Source organism: Equus przewalskii, chromosome 29 (assembly GCF_037783145.1).
Source record: "Equus przewalskii isolate Varuska chromosome 29, EquPr2, whole genome shotgun sequence".
Taxonomy (NCBI): Eukaryota; Metazoa; Chordata; class Mammalia; order Perissodactyla; family Equidae; genus Equus; species Equus przewalskii.
This window is the reverse complement of record NC_091859.1, coordinates 12,931,377-12,957,039: the sequence shown is the minus strand read 5'-3', so window position 1 is coordinate 12,957,039 and position 25,663 is coordinate 12,931,377. Positions and strand designations below refer to the sequence as shown.

The 25,663-nt window shown below is 35.2% G+C and overlaps 1 long non-coding RNA gene across 1 annotated transcript; it reads left to right on the top strand.

Annotated features, from left to right (window-relative positions):
- Nucleotides 1–620: 620 nt before the first annotated feature.
- On the top strand, nt 621–24,578 carry LOC139080259 (uncharacterized). Its single transcript, XR_011534601.1, has 3 exons — nt 621–803; nt 7,382–7,427; nt 23,201–24,578. It is a non-coding gene; the product is annotated as an uncharacterized lncRNA (long non-coding RNA).
- The last annotated feature ends 1,085 nt before the right edge of the window (nt 24,579–25,663 follow it).

The following is a 25,663-nucleotide window of genomic DNA, read 5'->3' as shown; positions in this document are numbered from 1 at the left end:
ACTCTTCAAAGTAAAAGTCCAGGACAGAAATCCAACAGGGACTTCTTTTATTGACCATCTCAGAAAGGAGTAGAGAACTACGTAGATCAGATACTGCTATTACTGTAAGTACGTCATTGTCATTGTTACATACTTACGTTCATAATTTGTATAACTTTATGTGGACGTCCCTGCAGTTTTTGCAGTACAGTCCTTAAAATAAAAGAGACTTTTGTATTTTTTTCCCCTGGGGTCCCAAAGAAAGGAGTTGTATAGATGGGAATCTAAAGAGAGCATCTCCTTCCAGAGCCAGGCCTGAGGGAAAGACCCAGGGGATGAAGGGAGTAGTTGGGCGTCAGAGAGGAAAGCAAGATGACACTTTGATGCTTGTGGCAGAAAGCAAAGTGGGATGTAGAGAGCAGGCCTACAAAGGGCTGCTACGGAAAAAGATTTGAAATCAGCAAGCAGAAAACGGGCTTCCCATTTGAGCACGCACATCATTGCTGAGGGTGAGTATACTAGGCGCTGCCAGGGACTACGTAATTTCTCCACTTCCACAAATCTTACAGAAAAGGTCAATGGGGGAATCATTAATCTAAATAACATTTCTTACAAAAGGGTCACAATTCTGAAAACTAGATGATATTCTGAAACTTTCATGATGCACTCACTGTTATGGGAGAATAAGTAATAAAACAGCTGTAATCATTCTGATGAAGTCCGGAGGGGAGGCATGAGGAGATTCAGTGACGAAGACCAAAGACCGTGAGAGTAGGAAGATGGTCGCAGCAAAAAAGCAACGTTACGTGTCAAACTTCAATTTTGTAAGTCAGTAATCCATTCTTCTACTCAGGGAAGGTAGTTGACATTAGAATACTAGCAGAACCTCATCTTTAAAATAAGAAAAATAACGTCATCTGTTCAGTGTTGATTTGCATAGTAAGTGAAATGACTTCTTTAAAGGGCGTGGGAGCTTTTTAAAATTTTCTTCCTTTTTGTTTGTGTGTTTTGAACTCATTCTTTATGGGCCAGTAATTTTAGATCTTCCTCTTAGGTCCTAATATTTGATATCTAATGAAGTATTAAGTCTAAACTATTTATAGAAATTTTAGACGTTTTAAAAGGTTTTGGAGAGCCCAGAAATTCTGAGCTATATATCTTGTTGGGGTGGGGAAAATCCCTTTTCTTCCCTTCTTATGTTTTTATGGCTGGGCTTATAATAAAATCGACACAAGAGCAGATTAACAGGAGAAAAACCCAGTTTAATAGGTATGTATTAGAGATCATAGAGAAATGATGCTCGGAACAGAGGAGGCAATATATATATATGTATCTTTTACGCAAGGAAACAATAAATTTGGGAAGAATTGACAGGACAAAGTAACTCAAGTTTAGGGTACTAACTAGTGAGGAATTTCAGCAGAGTTTAGACTTGAGGTAGTAAGTTATCAAGGTTGGTTTGTGCAGGATTCTCAGCCCTGAGTTCCCCAGCTGTGGTGATAAGGATGCAGAGAGTATCTTTCACATGGGGGATTCATTTCCTGCTTTCAGGGGGAACAGAGACGGGAGGGTCAGAATGTCCTTTTTGCTTCTCAAGTAACTTCAATTCAAAATAATCAATATGCTATTGTGGGATATTTTGGGGTGGCCTGCCCTGGGCCCCAACAATCTCTTTATTTTTCCCCTCTGAGCTATTCTTTGTATCCACCTTCCCTTCTCCTCCAGGACTCCCTGAGGTAAAAAAATTATTATCCCTACTCATTGCCAGTCTAAATTTTCTTAATTAAGAGGTGACACAGGATGTGTACAAATGGCAATAAAATAACATTTGCCTTATGCGGACACATACATCTTTCCACTGTAGTTATTCTGGTTTAGGCATCCCTCATATTATGTTTTTGGTGGTTCTCCTATATTCTCCCACATGGGAACCACATTTGTAAAAGAACAGCCATATAATTTTATTGTGGCAAATGTACTTAACTAGATTACAACACTTTACTTTGAGATTTAAAACATTCTTAAATTAAGCTAGATCATTATTTTAGTTGCCTAAGGTAAAGAATTCTTGCCAGAACTCTAATACACTTAGTTTGGATGAGTTTCCTTTCTTCAGAAACACGATTAGTTCACCGTTTCAATAGAATAAAAAGGGATCTTTTTCTTAAGGATCATAAATTCCGGCTTATTCTCTGAACCCTTTTTCTAAAAATACAACACAAGCAAAGCCAACGAAGCAGAATTGGACCTATCACAACTTTTATTAAATTTTATTTTTTAAATTTTATGCTAATTAAATCCTAAAATAGAGTTATTCTTTTTTTTAATTCACTGCCATTGTTGAAATAAAAATTTGGGAGGAAATAATTTTGCAAACTAAATGCCTTATTTTTAAATGATCTGTGATTATTTTATTCCTTGATCTAAACTAAATACTTTTCTTTAAGTATGTGATTATTTTGTTTCCTGTCCACAACTTTTAAAGTATTGTACCTTTTTAGAGCTAGGAATAAGTAATCTTTGTAAAAGTGTATTTTCACAAATTTAAAATAAACCTTACAATACTGGCTAAATGGTTTATGATTTTCAAGAATATAGACCCAAGTATATTCCTATGGTAGCAGCAAATTATTATAATTTTACAACCATTGCTGTAATAGCATACTCATTTTGTCAGACCAAATTTAGGTAGTTATTATAACATATCAAATGAAATCATTATGGTTGTTAGATACTAAATATAAGGTTTCCTACAAGTTGATTAGTTCCTATTTAGAAGGAACCAAATCTCAATATACTTAAGTCACTGTAATTATGATCCCTATTTATTTTCTAGAATTATCAGTCAATACATGAATTACTGACAACGATATTGGGCAGGCAGATAATATAGCTACTAAATTCAATTAGTTTTTTTGTGGGCCCTTCTGCTCCTGTGGTTTTAGTACAGAAAATTGTTTACGATTTCCTATAGGGCTTTTCCCTCTCTTCCTTAGATTGTTTTCACATCTCACTCGCTTAGAGAACATCTTGACTTAAATATTAGACTTCTCTCTGATTCTTAGGTTTAACCTCCCACTGACTGATTAATTCTTCCATTCCTTTCCTCTCTGAGCTAGGAATTTCATCATCTTTATTTCCTCCTAGACTTTCCTTCAGTCAGACTCTGCTTTTGTTTTCTTCTTAGTCAGTTTAGTCATCTTTATAATTTGGTGCCAGAAAAACATCAATAACGTTGTTTCTTACTGTGAACTTGCGCTAGATGGGAAGTTCATAGATCTGATTTCCGCCCACAGGCTCCATTAAACTCCAGCTGGAAGATCATGTTCTGGTTCAGGGACTTAGTATTGTACCTGGTAAATGGGAGATCTGAAACACGTTGTTTTAAAATCTTTGCAATTTAAATATGCTCGGTCTACCAATACTATTAGGCCTCAATATATTCCTGCTTCCTCAAAGTGCATGGCATAAAACAAAAATAATTTGTTCTTTGGACCATCTCGACTCTATGTTATACAAGTCCTTTCAGGAAAAATCTCTAAATAGGGCTTAAGAATTGCTCCCCAGCCCCTACTTTGTTACCCTATTTTCCTTCTACTGAGTATAGATTTGGTTAATACTTTTAAATAACATTCTTTCCAAAGTGTGCTGACATCACTGGGCCCTGGGGAAGATTGCCTAAAGTCAGCGAATTCATTGTTTAAAAGCCCTTTGCTTAGAATATGTATCTTGCCATAGATACCTTGGGGAGAAATTTAGCCTTTGTAAACCAGATTAAGCAAAAGGAAATGTACCTAGATTTCATCAGAAGCCATAATTTCTACCACAGTGCAGTTAATTACAAGCATCAAAATACTCATTTCCTTTGCTGGAATTGGCAACTGGTATTTCTTACCCCGCCTTTTTTTAATGAGCTGTGGTGAACTCTCTCGGACTTATGCCCCAAAGCTGAGGGATGCCACCTTTGGCTTAGGAACTATTCAAATGGTTAAAGAGTTCTTCCTTTTCTGGGCAGAGAGCAACTATCAGAACAGATAAAATCTAGATACATCTTACTATTTTATTTGATGGGGGAATAAATGCTGTTTGAATTCCTTGATTGTTCTCTGACCTTTGGCGTCCATGTCTTTAGAATAGAACAAGACTGAAACATACAGTCCAGCTTAGGGAGAGGAAATATCCCTGGTTATGGAATACCCTACAATACTGTATGAAAATACCTAAAAACTGACTTTCTTCTGCCTCACTGATGATAATAGAAGAGAAAACATAAAAAGCAACGTAAAGGGGGCCATCCCTGTGGCCGAGTGGTTAAAGTTCTGTGCACTCTGCTTCGCTAACTCGAGTTCACAGGTTCGGATCCTGGGCGCAGAGCTGCTTCACTTGTCAGCCATGCTGTGGAGGCATCCCACAGAAAAAAAATGGAGGAAGATTGGCACGGATCTTAGCTCAGGGTTAATCTTCCTCAAGCAAAAAAATAAATAAATAAAAGGAGAGGAAGATTGGCAGCAGATGTTAGCTTAGGGTAAATCTTCCTCACCAAAAAACAAACTTTATTAAATTAATAAATAAAAAAAAATATTATGCCTAAATTAAAGTTTAGTATTGTGTAAAGGTACCAGGGAAGAATTTTCTGATAATAATCAAAAGGTTATTAAGATAATTAATGAATGTTATGATGAATAATTAATATACGCTTCAGTACCATTTTAAGAATTATATGAGACAAGATATATAAAGCACCAGGCAGAATGGCTGACACATAGGAGCAATTGTTTCTTTCTGAATTAAAATTAGAATACACATATTTCTGTATTTTTTTATCTTATGAATAGTTTTTTTTTTAATGTGGCTATTTAGATTCATCTTACCAAAACTCTGCCTTCTTCCAATACTTATTTAAATCTAGAAGCTGAATAATTTTTAAATTTTCTTTAAAAATTCTTTTAACTAAAGATATTGAGGTATTATTAAAATAGAGTTATTTTCCCAACTGTCCTAGAAGCTGTTAAATACAACTCTCCTCATCTCAGTGAGTATATCACCCTTTCAGCTAATTGTCTTATTTCATGAACCAGTACTTCTTTCACAGTCTACCAACTAACATAAGAATCCTTCCTTTCTCAGTTGTGAAGAATCATCTTTCCTGTCTATAATAATTTCCTGGAATTTCTTCTTTCACACAATGCCACCTTTAACACAACAGAATGCGGATAACACTCACTCCTCACTGAACTCAGACCTTTCTATTTCTGAAATTCAACATATAAAAATGAAGTTATTTTCACCCATAAAATATGTAACAGAAAAATTTTAGTTGTTACGTTTAGTTGTTACAAAAATTTACAAAATTTAGTTGTTACAAAAATTCAGTTGTTACAAAAGAAAAACTTTAGTTGTTCCCGATTGCCAATTCTCAATCCAAGATCTGTGGATTCACTAAAATTCTTTACAGACACAGCCTTCCTTTGCGCGAACAGTGTATAAGACTCCAGCCAGGTCTGTAGTCCTTGCCTAGGAATAGAGCCCAAGATTTGACTTCCCAAATGGTTCTATGTCCCATCATCATTAGAAGGATTCTAGTTGTCTGATGACAACTAGGTTAAAAGATTTCTGCTTCTGGTATAATTCCAAGTGAGCCTTTTAGAATGATGTCAAGTGAGCCTGTCATGGACACAGTCCCTGAAAAGACAGTAGTATATCATGAATCTTGCCAAACAGTCTGTACGAGTTTTATGCCTGCATACTGATGACTGATTGCTCAGTAAATGTCCATATAGGTGGAAAACATGGTCTGAGAATTTGTTTCCTTTCGTTATAAGCTGGTAGTGATGTTACATGGTGGACTAAACTCTGAGAACCATGAACCTTTTAGAGGGCTACGAATAAAAGACTTAAGAACTATCTTTGCAACAGAGCCTCTGTTGGTGATCACCTTGAAAGGTGTGGATGCAAGTTTGGATGCAGAAACAAAAAGCATGTGAATTATTCTGCAAAAAAAAGGGAGAGCGTTTGAGATTGGGAAGGTTTAGAAAGAAAGAGATGGGGTCAAGAAAGCTGGAGGCTAGGAAGAAAAAAGAAGAGAATATGAATCTCCACTTCTACAGGAGAAGGAAGAAGAGACTGGACAGTAAACATGTGTGATGAGGAATTTGAAGGCATCTGCTCTGCAAGTTGTGAAATAAATCTCCTCCTCCTCTTCTTCTGTGGAATAAAAGTACTGAGATCTGCATTATATATAGACAGGGGCAATACTTATGACCACACTCAGGACACTTTACATTTAGGATACAAATATACTTCAACATAGATTCTTAGGTAGCTAATGTCGTTTTCTTGTCTCTGTGTTCATACTTAATTATCCCATGAGTATACTAGATAATTTATTTTTCCACATGGATGGTTTATAATAAATGTGGGTGCAGGATTAGATTGAGAATCAGGCGACCTGAATTCTTGTCATCATTCTTACAAACTAACTGGGTAGGAAATTTACTTCATCTCTGAAGCCTTTTGTCTCAACATCTGCAGAAAATAAGATGTTTGAACTAGCTGATCTCTAAGAGTTTCTTTGGCTCTATCCAACCCCATCCCCCACCCCACGCACTGTTGTATATCGGTATACAAACTTAGTGGCTCAGGTGGTAAAATTGTGCGAGTTCTTCCAGCCTCCAACATTCCATTCAGCTCTAGAATAAACTAGAAATGCATGCACACGTTCTTCTTTTATCACAGTACACTACTTATTTATCTATACAATAAACCTAAGGAATTAGCCAAAAAAAAATCTGAATATTAAGGTGGAGGACTCTATCTTCATTGTCCAGTAAGACTTTTGTGATGAGGAAATGTTCTATAATATAGAAATAGCCATGTGTGTCTGTTGAACACTTGCTTAAAATGTAGCTAAAGTGTTCCTTACTTTGTTACTTGTATCAAAATAGAAAACATATTTATTAAATGATTAAATGCTACTAATGAAAAAATTAAAATGCAGGAAGAATACTTCATTGAATTAATATGATTTTAGAGTAAGGAGTGTCTTTTCCAGCAAAACAAACAAGATACAATTTTTAAAAATTGATAATTTTGATACATAAAAAGTAAATATTTTATATAGAAAAAATATAGAGAGAAAAAAGGGAAGAAAATGTGAACTTGTATTGGCAGCATATATAGCACTTTTGACAACCAAAATAGCAAATAGTTTATTTCCTCAAGTTAAATAATACATATATAAAACTACCACAGAATAATATGATAAATACAGCAATTAAAATGAGAAAATTCAGAAAGAGTAGCTTTCAAAAAAAAACTATAGATATATGAATAGATTCTCAATCTCATTCATACATAAAAGTATGCAAATAGAACATGATACTCTATGTTTTTTTCTCAACAGATAGACAAATATAAAACGTTGGACAATATCCACTGTTGGTGAGAGGGTAAGGAAATAAGCACTGTCGCTGGTTTTTAATGAGAATGTAAATGGATACAAATATTTTGAGGGGAATTTGGCCATATCTATCAAAATGTGTAATAAGTATATTTTGTTCCAGCATTTGACATATATTAATGTGATCTTGAATAGACTCATAAGAATATATCAAAATATGTTCAAAGTTATTTATTGCAACATTATAACTAAAACAAACTAGAAATAAAGTTAATGATCAATAAATAGGAAATTGGTTAAATGGTTTATGTTGTATCAATACAATGAAATATATATCTTTAGTGAAGACAAAAGAATGATTTTCTGTCTTGTTGATATAGACAGATCTCATGTAAATATTATAACTGATCGTTGCAAATGTATTTGTATAAATTCTTTAAGAATATGAATTAGGAGCCCGCATGGTGGTGCAGTGGTTAAGTGTGCACGTTCCGCTTGGCGGCCTGGGGTTCGCCAGTTCAGATCCTGGGTGCAGACATAGCACCACTCATCAAGCCATGCTGTGGCAGGTGTCCTACATATAAAGTAGAGGAAGATAGGCAAGGATGTTAGCTCAGGGCCAGTCTTCCTCAGCAAAAAGAGGAGGACTGGCAGCAGATGTTAGTTTAGGGCTGATCGTCCTCCAAAAAAAAAACCATGAATTAAATTATTCTAGAAGAACTCATAAGAAACTAGATAGTGGTTAATTTTTGAGAGAAGTCAGGGTGCTGTCAGAGGGGTGAAGTACTTTAACTTTCCATTTGGGTGATATATGTTACTTTTACTTTAAAATAATAATAAACATGGGGTTTGTTAAGTGTACCTATGATAGAAATTATGAAGAAGGTGCTTGGTATGACTACACATTTGATGAGCTTGAGGAATAATATCATTATAGGTAAGTGTTGTAGGAAATTTTAGAGCCTGCTATGATACAGGCGATAGTTATCTGAGATGTCAGATTACTTTTTATTTGAATATTATTCCTAATTAAAATAATAGTAAATATAAAAATATATGAACTTTGGCCGTAAAATAACTTATAAAAACTATAGTTACATGGTGGTTTGGGTGACTGAAAGAGATCTTTAGAAACTCTAAGAATAAAATAAATTCAAATATGATCATATTTATAAAACAGCAAATCTTTCCTCATGGCTTTCATATTAAACAAAACTAAAACACTGATTATAGTAAATATCCATGAGAATTTTTTACTAGGTGCGCATTAGGGATAATCCGAGTTAAGCAGTATTTAGAAGAGAACCAGAAATTTTTCTTTCATAGCGACTACTGGATTTCTGGGATAGAGAGACCACTTTTTAAAATATGACTAACAGACACATCTGCATTGGATTGTGTCATTTGATTTATCAGGATGAAGCAGGATTTGTAGATATCTATTAATTAGATTTGAATTGAAAGGAATTGAAATGGGAATAAATACTTATTACACATATTTAGAAAATAAAAGGCATTCATTAAATATTTGTGGAAGGAATTAATAAATTAGTGGATGAATAGATGATCTACATTTAATATAAAATAGCAACTTAAAATTGCTTGTTATGGGGGCCAGCCCTGTGGTGTAGTGGTTAAGTTCATGTGGTCTGCTTCCATGTCCCACAGTCCACAGGTTTGGATGCTGGGCACGGACCTATACACTGCTCATCAAGCCATCTTGTGGCAGCATCCCACATACATAATAGAGGAATATTGGCACAGATGTCAGCTCAAAGACAAACTTTCTCAAGCGAAAAGAGGAGGCATGCAACCAATGTTAGCTCAGGGCCAATCATCCTCATAAAGAAAAAAAAAACTCTTATTATGGATTACAAAAATGTATTTTATTCTAAAAAAATATTAGTACTCATCCATCTCCACGTAGGCCTAACATACACAAAAAGAAGCATGGAAAAACAGAATAGGAAACTCTGATGTCATTATGTAGAATAAAATTAGCACATACAAAATGAGTTGATGGCCAAGTCTGGGATGTATAAAACTGAAGGCCTAAAGTGTTTGATAATTGACTAAAAAGTAAACAAATGATAAAACAGATAGAAGTTACTGATCTCGTTATAGGCTGTCTCTATTCAAAAATTAATTGAAGACCTAGGAATAATCATGTTACTTTGTTCAATTTAGATGCAAAATTTAAAACAAAACAACTGTTGAACCAACATTTCTCTTTATCTGAATTTTTCCATATTTAATTTTTCATGGATCAGATTAACAAAATTATTGCTATATATCTATTTACCCTGTGTAGGAAAAGTCCACAAGTCACATGTTTAGTGTTTCCTCCTATATTTTATATAAAGGTGGGCATATTTGGACAGAATTCATAATGCCACACTATGTACAAACAGGACCAATGTACGTAAAATCACATCTTTGTGTTCAGAATTCTTACTTAATTCTATGTGTATATATTTCTTGATTGAATTAGAAATACCTAACTTGATCAAGTGTTTTTCTTGGTTTATTTGGTTTTTGTTTTCATTCCCTAAATGTGGTGTACCGCTCTTAACATTCGCTTTGGGAAGATCCCAATCTCTGTTTAGTAAGCCATAAATCACATATGGTAACATCGGAGAAGCCAGTGTTCAGCTGAATAAATGTTTTCGAGAATTAATGCTATTTTTGCAAGCATGTATATTTTCTCCAGTACAGGGAAGAAAACAAGTTTGAGCAAACATCCCCTGTTTTCCGAGTGATAATAACCTGTAACCCAATTCAGCTTGCTAATTGGCTGCCCTGGAATAAAACCCCCATAAAATACCTGTATAATCCTAGAAGACGGTAAACAGCCAGCCTGAATTAAAATGCCATCAGCAGATTCAGTGTGTCGAAAATAAGGAGAAGAATTAAGTAGAAGGATCAGAACCAGTTGGCAGAATACTGAAATTTCATTTGTCTGGGCCATTCCATCTTGTCTGCCAGCCTTAGTAGTAGGAAATAACCTTTAGATCTAAGGTGTATATCATCATACTTATTTAAGGATTCCTCATGACCTTTTCTTAATTGAAATACTTTTCCGTTCAAGCTCAGTTCTTAAAAACTGTAATTTAGGAATTCAGCCGTGACAACTTAGGTTTCAGGCTGCTTGTGTGTTTAGCACATATTCAGATTCAGAAAGAACATTTATTTGTGACAATATGACATGCCCAATAAGAGACGCACTGAACACAGATTAAAAGTCATTCTATCTTTACTTACACTTATATTACTTTCAAAAACTTATTGTCATGGCATTCTAAAGCTTCTATAATTTAGTTAGTATATAACTACCCAAGGGTATATGAAACAAATTATCAAATTGTGAAATATAGTTATTTATAATAAAATACAATTCAGTTATTTATTCAAATATCCAGGACACAAATCTAATTTGTATCAGACTGTAATCAGACTAAATGACTATTGTGATCAAAAAAAGAGTATAATAAAGGCTAAAAATATTATTATAAGTGAGCAAGGAAAGTTATGTTTAATTACTTTGGGAAAAGTTAGAGTGATACTTAAGTTGAGTGTTCAAGAAGAAAATTCTGCTTGGCTTTAAAAACTATTTTAAGTGTAATTGTTTAGAAAGGCTAGCACCTTTTCAGAGATGCTTATTGTAATCTTCATTATGAAAAGAACCATTTAACAACATGCCTATAAATAGCTAAACCTTTCAAGAGAGTACCATCTAGTTTTTTCTAAGATAATATCGCCCCTGCAAAAAACGTTTCTCAAGATTCAACAACATATTCATGAAGCAGCATGCGTTTATTTCAAGGTCTGTCGTTCCTGAGAGATATAGGCCCAAGCCTGCTTTGCTTGTGACAGCTAACAATATCCTAGAATTGAAAAGAACTATTATTTTTATATTAGTTATGGCCTGTCTCTGTTTGGTGAATTAAGTCTCAAGCTTTGAACGTCTTACTCCATGAGCAAGCTGAAGTTTTGGTCATCAAAAGCAATTTAGCTGCAGAGTAGTTGAAGCAGCAGTGGTTGTCCATAAATCTGTGGATGCCCAAGGAAAGACGGAGGATGAGACTGTTGCTAATTTGAATGGGACGTGGGTGGTGGACAGGCGGCCTAGTGTGAAAAGATGGGGCTTAGAAGAGCTCTAGTGAAAATTTCACATACACAACAGGAGCCTTAGTAGAAGATGTATTTGAGAGGGTGGAGACTTAACTTGAAGGAGGGGCCAAATCACCTGTGGTGGAGTAGGAAACCTATCTTCTGGTAGGAATCCTTCTTCACAAGAGAGCAGCGCAAGAGAATGGATCTTCAAAGAAAGCCCAGTTGGACAAATTTCCTGGGAATAGTGTTGGTGATACCCTGACTTACGTAGCCACCCAGCTTGGGGAGCCCTGGCCTGAATCAGTGAGACAGTTTCAATTGGATAAAAATACAAAGAAAATGATGATCTAGTCCCTGGTGGCTGCCTAGGCAATCCCATTTGTTCAAAAGGTCTTTAAAGTTCATTGACATTATAAAACACCAACGGCAAATTTGCTTAGTTCATTTTAAACTTGAAAAGAAAGATGGGGGGGAGGGGCGGTAATTTGAGCAACTTCATCTCAATGGGGAGTTGTAAATCAGTCTAGTACTTAACACATGAAAGAAACTTATTTCAATGCAGAATGTCTCTTAATTTTGTAGTTCTGTGGATGAAAGCCCTTTCCATAGAAACTGAAAAGAATATTGTAATAGAGCTGCTAGCATAAAAACATATAAATTTAATTTTTCATACGGCTTTTTTAATGTACCAATAAAATTGGATAGCTTTTGACTACCTTGTAAGCAACAGAATTGCAAATGGGAGTAATTTAAAAGTTTTCATTATCCAGTCCTCATCATCCTTAAATGTAATAAAAGAGTAAGTTTTAGCGGAAAAAAAAAAAAAAATCTTAATAGGCCAGGCTTGAAAATTGCAATAAACGTGATGGGACTACATAAAAGGCAAAAGATTCTTAGCAAGATGTAACAGGGTGGAATTAGTGTTGGAGCAATTATTTTAGCAGTATGCTCATTTTCTTTGTGTAATTTATGGCGTTAATCACTCATAGGCAAATTCCATCATGAGACAATGCTCTTGATATTTAGACTTAGAAACATTGGCAGTGCATGGTGGATGAAAATTCTTCACACATGGCTTCTTCCTCCACAAAGAAAGTTTCCTATAGCTTTTTATTTGTTTTTGATTTTTCAACTCAACAAAGGATGGAGATCTGGCTTTTGAAAATAAGCCCTTGGAAAGGAGCCACAGACAGGTGTCAACAAGCCTAGGCCTGCGTTCTCATCCACAAAGCCATGAATTTATTTTCTTTTCCTTTATGCTTAACAATATATGTCAGGAAATAGATCCCAGGTTCATGTGAAATAGAGACTTAGCTGTATTGCTAATCAGCATTCTGAGTTATGCCCAGGAATGTTCTGACTGTATTACATTGAACCTGAATACACAACCAAAAAAATATAAAAGAATTGGTTGATGAATACGGGTGTGATGAATATGGGCGATAAATACGGGCAGTTTGATGTCGGTGGGCCAAGATTGATCTGATGAAATGCTTCATTGAAGTGTTTGCCTCAAAAAAGAATGCTCTATATAATGAAGAAAATTCTAGACAAAACTCTATATAAATAGTATTAATTTGAGAAGATAAGAGTTTCTTTACACTTAGATTCCTCCTTGCATGTGCTTCAGGTCCTCTACATTCTCGTATTATTTTATTTATGCATCTTAGCACGCAGTATTATATATTTAAACATCTATGTCTATTATTAGACTCTGAGCTCCTTAAGAACAAGAACTACGTTTTATTTATCTTTGTATTCCCACTCTCTGCCCCATGCCTGGTACACACAATATCCAACAAAAAGTGACTCTAATATAAATAGGACATAGTGAGTTCTCTGTTTGTTGAATAAATGACATGGTTGAATCTTAAGTGACAGAAAGGTATGTATTGTCTTAGGCCATTTATAAATTAAGCACCAGATTCTGTTGTTATCTCAAATCTTCTACTGTTTCTCTAGTCAGAGACACTCTAGAAACCTTGTATTAAAATCCTTAGTTAAAATGCTTGTCTCAAGAAAACTACTGACTGAAGATTTAGAGTTGTGAGGGGTGTTGAGGAAAATTAATGAAATATGGAAACAAGAGCCTTCAGAGGATGGATTTAGGCAAGTATTTTTATCACTTCATAAAAATTCTAGAATGTGCATATTTTTGACATTATTGGAGTCAGGTCCAATGGCATAGCACTGATTGAGCTTCCTCCAACATTTTTCATGGTATACTTATAGATAATACAGAAATATGGAAAAGATGAAGGTATAGTTAAATGTTTGTAAGTGAACAAACCATAGCACACAATGACCATCAACTTGAAAAGAGATCTCTAATATCATGTTACAGGCTCTGTCTTTGACTGGGTCTCATTTCACATTTGTGGTTAACATTGGTGATTGCAACTTCTCAAAAGTTTTGAAAACACAGCATTGGGAAGAAAAACCGTTACAGTGGATTCATTATGCCAAATAATGTTGACAGTCTGAGCAAATCTAACTATACATTATACACACACATATGATACATATGGATAAAGAAAAGTATTGGGCTTTATAGGAAGTTACTTCAATTTAAGTCCATAGCTTGATGTCAAATGAGCTAACACAGTTTCTTCCTGCATTTTCACTCAAATTCATTGCAGGTATCTTAGTCTTCTTCTATGTTTAGGCTAGAACATACTGTGTGTGCAGACTATTTATTTCTGAATACCACACCAAAAAGGACATTAAAAAAGCCAGAGGTTGCTCAAAAAAGAGGATCTGGGATAAAAAGAAAACCAGGCTATATGAGGATGTTTAGTGAAGAAAAGGGAACATCTAAAAGCTGTTCACAAAGGCAAACACTGTGCTGTGGATCTGGAAGCAAAAATTCCCTCAACTCTGACTCCAAAAGCCTTAGAAGTCATGATCTGAGCTTCTCTTGCTGAGACACCAGGAAACTCTGTGCCCAAGTTGACACTAGGGTTCCAAACTTTATGGCGAGATCACTGCAATATACTTCACATCCTTGCTTCTTACCTCTTGATCAGCATTCACTATAGAAACCTCTCTTTTATATACCATCTACCCAACCTCACTCTCACACAGAACTGTTCTTCCTCTCACCCTTTCTCCCACACCTTTCAAATATGCCCAATGAATTAGTAGTCTAATGTTTAAAAATATTCATAAAACAAAATAAAACAAAAACCAACTCTTGCCCAACAATATTCCCAATACTTTCTTTTCTATCTCCCTTACTAGAAGAAAACTCTTCTCTTAAATCTTTCCTAAGAAGAAAATATTTGTTTTCTCATATGCTACATGACCTGCAAGAGTGACTATCCTTATTGATTTCCAAACTCTTCCTCTCTACTCTCACATAATATTCTCTCTTTATGTGGAGTTCACAACCTCTGAACATATCATTCTATGTTCCCCTCTTAACAATAATCTAAAAAGTTTTTAGTTACTCTCTCATATTGATGAAAAGTTTTGGTATTTGAGTCAATATTTTTTTCTATCCTATATTCTGTAATCAATCATGTCAATTTCAAAGTCCAGAAGAAGGATCTACCTATAGACTTAATTTCATAGATTCTTACACTTTAAACCCAGTCAACTTCAGTTCAATTCTTCTTTCTTTCATATCAAAAGTTTCACTCTAACCTTCTTATCACACAAAAAAAGTCTCAACAGAAATCATAAACCTCAAAATTTCCATCTCCGAACACTGTAGTTTTCTCATACCCTCACTTCCATAACCTGCTCTTTGACCTCATAGAGATCTCTGATCCTTTCTTTCCCATTATATCAGCCCATTTTGAACTTTCCTCTCTGACCTACCTAGATGCTTGGTTAATCACTGGGCCTCCTTCTAACAAGTATTTTCTACCTCTTGTTACATATGTCTGCTACCACTGGAGAAAGTCATGGAATTGCCTAGGTTTGGGCCACTATAAATAAACGGAATCCCATTTCATCTGGTCTACAGAAACACTAAACCATTCTTCTGTTTTTCTTGGTCGGTTACTTTTTCCTTTCTGTTCAACACCTTTCTTTTAGATTTTCTACACGAAGCTCACCCTACGTGTTTAACAACCTTGCCTTCATTTTTTAAATAAAGTTGAGATCATCAGGCATGAACTAACTCAACTCCCTGTCCCCTTTGTATGAAATGATTTCTATCTGCACATGCTCTTATTTTCTTTTTCTAGGATCAGAATATGTGGTTGTCTTCATCCTCTACAAATTAAGCAACATATTGCTACCCATCATCTTTTGTCTCTTTTAGGATCTTTGTCTATCAAATTTATCTTCTCTCTCCTATATATTTAACTTCTCTCAATTTCTATTAGTTCTTTGCCTTTGGTTTATATATATGTTCAAGGTTGTCAATCCTAGGCACTCTTTCCAATGACCCAATTGACACCAATCTATCTCTCCACAGTTTCTAAAATGGCCTCTAGATTCATCCTTCCTAGTCTCCCTTTTGGCTCTGTCATCAGATTTCTGTCCTTGAATGATTAGTACTTTCTTTCCGTGCACACTCCCTCTTTGGGAATATTATCCAGCATGATTTTAATCAAAATCTATAAACTTAATGGTCTCAAATGGGTAATTTCCAGGTTAGACCCTGAACTTACCTTCCAGAATAGTTACTAGTATCTCAAACACAACATGATCAATGCCAAATTTCACATCAACTCCTGTCTCCCATACCTACCAGTATACAAAACCTCAATTAATGAAACCTCTGACTACAGAGATACTGAGTCCTGACACCTCTGAGGTCAACTGAGACTCTGCTTTCTCCCTTACACGTAATTCATCAAATCTTGCTATTTGTGCTTTCTAACTATCTCTCCTTTCCTTTCCTATTTCTGTATCTGGTGAATGATCTGGCATGTCATTCTTCAGGTCACCAAGTATAGAGTATGATTGGTCTGTAAAATAATAAGTTTCCCACTTCTATAGCTACACTCCTGCAAGCTGATTCCTTGGAAATCCAGCTCTGTGCAAATTTTCCCTCTGACATGAAGTGGGAGAGTGCTTTCTGAAATGTTTTCAAAAGTGTTATCCTTCTTTATTTGGCTAAGATATGGTTGTAAGAGCATATACCCACCCCTCACAACCCCAACTGGAGCTGCTCCTGCCTTTCATCAGAAAATAAATGATCCACTGACACACACTGTCAGAGAAAATCTGTTTGAACTCCAATTCCACTCCCACTCTTGACTCTCTCTGACAGCAAAGAAGTTTGCCCTGACCCAAGAACGATAGAACTAAAAGAACTTCTGGATATGGAAGTTGAAAAGGACATAGAATGAGTTTCTGTTCTTGGAAACTGGGAGTAGCATTGAATTTAATCTGGACATTAGGCCCTTAGTTTACAGATCAGGGATCCTTGGTGGCTAGAGAAACAGAGAAAGGAAGGCATAGTTTTGACTTAAAAGGACTGAGCTAAGAAAACCCACAGAATGAGAAATTGCCCAAAGAGTCCTTTCCTAAGTTGAGTGATTCTGGTATCTAGCTAAATCCTGAACCAGTCTGTTGCCTGTCAAAAGTTTATACTCTTAAAAAATTAATCACACTGCTGAATAACATTTTTTAATAAACTGAAATAGACTCCACCTCTGAGAAAAAATCCTAGAGAAGATTAAATACCAAGATCACATTCCAAAACTATATACCCTTTCAGGAAAAAAAATTACCCAGATTGGCAAGGGAGAGGACTGGATTCTCTTTTAGTAGACCCTCTGGGTTGCATCTGATTTTGTAAGTGTGTGTAGCATTAACTGGCTTTCTGTTTATTAGGCCATTTTACGTCTCTGTAAGAGTAGAAGACAATTTATTAAAAAATAATGGTAGTGCAAATCAATATGGCCCGGTAAGGAAAGAAAATTGATTTCTGGCCTATAGAAAAGATAACACTTAATATTGCCTATTATTGCTGTATGGAAGATGAAGCAGTTTTGAATCTATTAACAAGTTCATTTTAGCTTTAATTTAAAATTTAATTTCTGAAGTCCAAATTGCCAAATTCTCCTTTGAATTGGTTACAACATCTTACTAGTTCCCTCATTAATGAATGGCTTATGTTCATTTTATATGAGTCATGATTTTACTTTTTTGAAAATCATAATTTAGGAGCTTTACAGTCGGAAGGATGCTGTAGTAAGATCAATCAATAAGTTCAGTGAACCCTTTGATAGAAAAGTACAGAGGTTTTGTCACAAAGCCAGTGAATGGTGATTGACTGACTTATTTCACACAGATATCCATACATCAAAAAGATGAAGTAGGAAGATCTTGCCAAATAAAATGATTTTACTCTTCTGCTATCTAGATGTGTAATGTTTCTAAACATAGAAAACTTAAATTTAGAGTTTGCCTAAAGGCAGCAGGTGCTGGATATCTCTTATCATTTGCTTTCTATGAGACTATTTCTTGACATTTTTGACTAGAGAATTTTGATAGAGGGGTATTTGTGATGAAGATTAATGTTGGTTGGAATATACATCTCTAAATTTAAATTGCTTGGACTTTTAATGGATGTTGCATCGTATAATCACAAAACTACAGCAAAAATAAATAGATAAAACCCCTTCTCTCTTCAAAATAACTATCCAGTCATTATATTTAATTAAACGCAATTTGATTCAACAAACTCTTTTTTGCATCAACTCTGGTGAATAAGGCAATGTATTAGGTTCTGTCAGCACTAAAAGAAATAGATAAGCCAGGCATCTGACTAGGGAGCTCCAAATCAAATAGGAGAGAACGAAATACATAACTATAAGTAGAAGGCAAGATAGAATTTAATAATCTTAATATATCAACCTCTTATTTATGGGTATGCTTTTTGAAATAATGTGGTGATGAGATTTATTCCTTTCCTTAAAATGTGCATTCAGATTGATATGAAAATAAGACACCCACTAATATCTTGAGAATTGAGTATTAGTACCTTTTAGGAACCCATTGCAGTGCCCAGTGAATGAAGGGAGCAGGAAATCCACTCATAGCAAGATGACAGGCGATTTCCTGAGTGGCATTGACCTTCCCAGAAGACACTGAATTAAAATTATTCACATGTTTGGTAATATAGTCTGTGAATTTAGAGTTATCTCAAATGATGTTTTTCTTTTAATTTATATTTTAAGTTAAATCAAACCTAAAAAAGAAATTCATTCATTTAATAGGAAATCCTCTGATAATAACTGTAGAAGGCCATCACCATGAAGGAAAAATGGGGCTCATTGGACACAAAGCAAATAAAGATGCATTGCTGCTATCAACTTACTCTACCTTAGTGAGACACAATCAGCACAATACATGACAATGTCAGTGCAGTTTGAGAAAGAGCTACACCTGAAATATCCTGGAGCATGACAGAGACTTGGATACAAGAAATTTTATAAAAGAGAAGAATAATAAATTTGTGGTTGTAGACTAATGCCCTCTGAAGTTTCACTTTTCTCCATAAATGTTTGTGTATTATTCAGATTAATGCTATAGGAAAAATAACACAAATGGTTTTTTGTCTTATTTTTCTATCATTTTTAAATTTATTTTGAGAAAATCCAACTTGGTTTAAATTTTTACTTCGCTTTTTAATTTTCAAGAATGTCTTTCATATAAAAATTGAAGTGATCATAATAGATATACAAATTAAATACTATGGGAAGAAAAAGAAGGGTGTGAATGACTGTATCTGGAATGGATTCATAGCCGTGGCTAAAATTCAAAGGGCAGCGATGACCGTCAAGGGCATTCTAGAAGGAACTTAGAGGACACACAGTTGGGCTGTATTAGGAAATGCCAAATTAATAATTTTGTTTGTTTGTTTTCGCAGGGAAGGATATGTTGAGGGGAGCACAGTAAAGGGGCTTTGGGGCCTCACTGTAAAGAGCATCAAACGTCACACTCATGTGTTGAAATTTTACTCTGAGGGCCACACAGAATACTCTAAATTTATTGAGTGTAGATGGGATATGATCACAACTATGCTTTAGGTAAATTAGATTGGATGAATTTTCAAAGAAGTCATTATGGTAGCTCAAGACTGAAGCTGGAAAGAGCCATTAGGAGGTGTCTTAACGTGTAAGAAAGACATCCATAAGATCTGTTCTGCAGCAGCTTTTAAGGAAATAAATTAGACTTGTTTCTGAACTTGAGGATGGTAGTATTTTTACCTTTCTAAATGAAATATAATTGGTTAATATTTACCTGTAGACGTTATCCTAAACTACTGTTTTTTTGCTCTTATTTTTAACTTGAGCCTGGTTCAATTTATACCATAACACTGAACTTGTCATGTTTGGTTCTAAACAACTACGCTGATTTTTATTGTGGCCTTTTGAAATTGCAATGGCCATATGTTTTAATTAAGGAACTTGCCATATGAGCATGATTATGCTTCCTTCCTACCATTTTCATAGATCTGAAAGTTACTAGAAGAATGAGTGCCTGAAAAAAAGGCTTCAGTCTCATTAGAAAATATTCTTAATTAGAAAATATTCTTAATTAGAAACTTTATTTTTAATACTAATTTTTCCACTTTTCTGTATATAAGTTCGATTGAACGTGCTGGAAGCCTAGTAAAAATCTCGAGGTCATATTATATATCAGGTCTGAAGCAAGTCAGGCATTGAATCTAAAAGAGATTTAAATGATCTGCCTTTTACTTCCTCTCTAATCGCATCCTCAGTTGATATTTTGTTCTCCTGTCATAGAGGCACTCACTTCAGTTGTTCAGTAAACACTTACTGAGTACTCCTGAAGCATTAGACTCTTGACTTCAAAGATGCCCTGGCCTTAGGACCTTACAGTCCAATAGAGCTGCCATTTACTGAGGGCTCATTCTGTGCCAGTCTAAGTGCCAAGCACTTTACATGTACCACTCATTTAACTTATGACTACTCTAGGAAGGGGAAGTTATACCCAGTGACACAGGAGACGACTGAGATTTAGGATCGTTAAATAGCTTGACAGAAATCGCAGAACGTGAAAGTGGTGAAACCGGATTCATGCCAGGTCTATGTGACTTTAAATCCTGGGCTCTAGGGACTAGCAACTACAGAACTCCATAGTTGGTGGGCAAGATAGCTGAGTGTGAATGTGGGACCGAGGTTATGGGCAGAGGTTGGATTTCATCAAGAAAGGGATACTTGAGCTGAGCCTGACTCATAAAGATGAAGAAATTTTCTCCTGATGGGGCAGATGTTTCAATCATTCCAGGAAGCAGCAGGGGCACACCAGTGTGGAATTGGACAGCAGTTTCTGGGAACTTTATGGAGCAGCTCAGGAGACTAGGATACCTGGAGCTGTGTGTCGATTGATGAGCGTGGAAGATGGAGAGCAGTCAGAAGCTTCTTCATATCCTGTTGTAAGGAGTTTTAGCTTTATCACAATGGCCCTGGAAGGGCTTTGAGCAGGAAATTATATCAAGACATTGACGACACCTCTGCTCAGTAAGGGGCTATCATGTAAGTGGAGAGGCATGCAACAAAGATTGGAAAATGATGAGCACTAAATCATCAACAACATATTAATAAGTTTGATTGAGTGTGCTTCACACTGAGGACATCAGTGCTTGAGAAAACGCATAGGAAGGACGGATTAAGTTCTGGTATAGTTAATAAGGGAATGATTCCCAGAAGACGTTTGTTTGGATTCCAGGTTTGATATGAGATAGAGAGATAAAAGAAGGACAGAAAGAAGCATCATAAGTAAAAGCAATAAAACTAAGATGCAAGAAGGAACAAGTTATATTGGAGACAGGAGTGGGGTTGTTAAAATGAGTTAGAATATGAGAATGGAAGAAGAAATTACATTCTGTTATCCAATTCATTTGGGAATGATGGAGAAAACTTTGCCGTTGTTGTTATTCAATAAAGAAAGAGCAGTGTTTTCAGAGAGATTTTAATCAATCTTATCATCACATTGTTCTATCAGCCCCTTGAGAAAATTCTCACTTAACATACATATGTAAATATATTAACAAAAACTTGTTAATCAATTTCAGTTCTTTGTGAAGCATAAAAAAAAAAATCCTGATTTATATTGCTTGCCAAATTCTCTGGTGTAAACCCTCCTACAGTTTGCTGATTTCGAGCAACCTAACCAGCTGGCAAAATCCCTAAATATTTAACAATTGGCTTTCATAAGCCGGTAGTAGCTGACTCAAGCACATCCTGCAGGTGTCCAGCTATCTCTATCCAGAATAATTTTAGTGACCTGCAACTACTTCATGAAGGAGCCTATGTATTGATGGACAGTTCAAGTTTTAAAAAGATCTTTCTTATATTGACCCAATATTGTTTCCCCCTGATATTTAGCCCTGAATTGGCATTAATCACAATTCAAAATCTATAAAACATAAATAGAAACTCTTTGCCACACGACAGTCATTAAAGACTTTAAGGCACCTTCTTTGAATGTCTTCTTTTCCAGGTTAAGCACAATTTTTTCCAACTATTCCTCTTATGCCATAGTTTCCATACTCTTTAACAACTGGTTATATCCCTTGGGGTGTACTGTAATTAACTGTCAATGGGGTCTAGAAATTAACACATTGCTCCAGATGTGGTCTGGGCAAAGGGAAGAGCCAGAGAATTATTACTTTGCCTTCCCTGGATGCTGCAATTTTGCTAATGCAGTTTGAGGATTCATTAGATATTTTTGGCTGCCACATCACACACTTGGCTTGTATAGAATTGTAAAACCAACTTTATCCACCCAGGTGGATAAAATGTAGCTAAAATGTAGCTAAAATGTAGCTAAGCCAGTTTTCTGCCATCCGTTTACTTGTCCAACTAATTTCTGAACCCAAGTATAGAAATTTACATTAATACCTCTTGCATTTCATCCTATTAATTAGACTCTTCCTTTCAAACAACAATACAATCGAATCCATATTCTATCAACCCTTCCCATATATATGTTTGTGATATTTTCACATACAAAAGTATGCTTTCCCTCTTTTCATCCAAATAAAAAATAATCTAAAATAGTAACGATGACAAGAATGAATGGAGAGTCTTCCTACAGGAAGCAGCACGTGGAAAAATCCTGAGCTTTCGATCTTTTCATTTTCTCCTGAGATGTTCTCTCTTCCTTCTCTGACATCCATCATTCTCAAACGAGGACCTGTAGTCCAGAAAACACAATCAAGTTTTTTTACATCAACTACATAGACTCAATTCCACATGCTCTTTTGTCTACAAAATGCATTTTTCAGTTAGATAAAGAGATGACAACTCTATCTTTACAATCTAACGTCCCTGCCCCAAATCCTTTAGACTTCAACCTAAGACTTCAAAGTAACTAGAGATATAATTCATGTTTCTTTCTGAGATAGCACTCATTTTCTCATGACTCAGCAGAAGCAGGAAGCAGCTTGAGATTTTTATAGGTTTTAGCAGATTCCTCATTATCTCAGATAATAATTTCTTGGGAGATAACACCTTTCCTGGTCAGCTGTGGGAAATGTTTATATAGCTAACTCTATATACTTCAAGAGAAAATCACTAGTGCTTACTGTAAGTTTTTTCTCTGGGGAACAATACTGCTTTCTCTCTACTTATTTGCGCTTTCTATATATTTTGCACATGTCGGTGTAAATATATACTTGGATCGGCCTATGTTGTCATATGTTTTGATGTGTAGTAAGTTCATCTCCGTAACTCACTTCTTTCTTGTTGTTGTTTTTTTTTTTTTTTTTTTAAGGAAGATTAGCCCTGAGCTAACATCTGCTGCCAATCCTCCTCTTCTGGCTGAGCAAGATTGTCCCTGAGCTAATGTCTCTGCCCACCTTCCTCTGTTTTATATGTGGGACGCCTGCCACAACATGGCTTGATAAGCGGTACGTGAGTCTGCACCCAGGAACCAAACCATTGAACCCTGGGCTGCCGAAGCAGAGCATACAACCTTAATCACTGTGGCACCAGGCCGGCCCCTCAACTCACTTCTCAAAATCAAGATGTTTTAATTATTGAGAGACAGTTCACCAGCACACAAATGGACTTTTATAGATGGCAGCGCAATGGATAAGAGTTTTCAGGCTTCCAAATCTAAAAGTCTATGGATGTATTATTATGTAGCAGAATATAAACTAAGGTAAAAAAAAAAAAAAGAATGAAGGAAGTAATATGGATAGTCAAGTCAGGGAAGTTTGTGAAAGAGGTTGGAGGCACAATGGCAAGAATAAAAGAGGAAGTACCAGGAGTGTGGATTGCGTTCTATGGGAACAGGGAAAAACCGAATTACGGAGAACTTTCTAAATATTTTTAATTAAGGCATCTGTGAGATTTGCCATTATTGGGAAGAAAGCATAATGTCTTAGGACTGTCTTTTCCCTTTTAAGAGAGATATATTAAAGAGCAAATGAATAAAATTACATCCAGAAATTATCAAATGCGTTAAATACAAATATTAAGTCTAAGAAATTAAACTGTTTCAAAAATGCAAATACATTTTCGCCATATTCTTCACAGTTAAATGTAAATGCTACATGAGATCATTCCTTCTGTAACATGAATTTATACTCTTCATTCTATAATTTAGGGACGGGCTAATTATTCCTACGTTTAATTGCAAACATAAATTATCTTAATTCCAGGGGTGGTTAAGATTCTTTTCATATGGGCGGCCCTTTTGATATATACTTGATTAGTATATAAGTAAATAGCCTGACTTGGAAGTTTTTGCTCAAATAGTCATATTACAATGTTCAATAAAAACAAACCTCTTGTAATCCTTCATGTTGTAAAAATTTAACCATCCCACACTTCAAAGTGCAATGGTTTTGAAATTAAAAAAGATAACGCTTTCAAAATGTTTTTAAATGCTGTATGAAATTTTAATAAACTTTTATAGGTATTTTATTCCAGAGGAAGCGAAAATTTCCCAGTTTGAAAATTTTCCTTTCTATTTTCCATCAGAACAGCACAATAAGGAAATAACGCAAAGCTATGTATTTCTCTCTTATTTCTTTGAGTGCCCGTAACGTTATGTGCATGCCCCTAGTATGGTAATCATTACATTATGACTCACATGTTATAATTATTCTTACATTAAATAAAATTCTGCTACTTATTAGATCCTTAACAGCAATGCTTGTGTCTCATTCATTTGTGCCCACACAAATGTGCATACAAAACTATTTACAATAACACACACACGGTACATATTAAAGAAATATTGTTGAATGAGGGGTTTCGTTTATTCATTTTTCTGTTAAATGACAGAAGCAACGTGCTGTTTTTGTGGATATATCTGTAAATGACATAAGCCCATTCTTCTGTTATTTTCCCCAGAGTCTGTTTGAGGTGCTACTTTTCTGTGGTCTTCATTCAAAGGGTTGATAAAATTTGTAGATACAAGCCATCGTTTTCCGGTAGAATGAAATTTTGAAAGAACAAACATTATGTTTACTGAGGTCCAAAATAAATGTATTTGCAATCAGTACACCCAAAAAATGTTTCTACATAAATAATACACATACACACAGATACACACATACATGTCTGTGTTGGTTTGTATATATACACATATGTGTGTGTTTAAAAAATACATATATGTACACATATATATGTAAAAATAGAAATCATTATCCAAATATATATATGTTTTTAGCCAAGTATTCATTCTTTCAACAAATATTTAAGGGGTGCCTACAGCACGTCAGGTACTATTTTAAGTGCCTTTGATACATCAGTGGAAAAAACAGAAAAAGATGCATGCCCTAGTGGAGCTTACACTGTAGTAGAGGAGATAGCTATTGAACAATAAATGTAATTCTTTAAGAGATTAATATTTTTTGTAAGAAGGTAATGTATGGTAGAAAAAACAGTAAAGGAGCAAGGTAGAAACAATAATACCAGTTGGGTGACTAGTTCAGATGGTAGTTTGAATCAAGGAAAGTGTTCAGATTCCACAAATATTTTGGGAGGTTGAGTCAGTAGGATTCCTGACAGAATAGATGTGAAGTGTGAGAAAAATAAAGGAGTCATGGATGATACTAAGATTTTTAGCCAAAATAACGGTAAAGTGATAGTGTTACTGTCAACTCACTTGTGGGAAGCTGTGCATGTAGCATGTTTGGGAAGGAGGTACATCTAGAACATGAATTAGGAAATTCCAAAATAGACGTGACCAAGGATAAGCCCACCACATAGGTGAATTGATTCA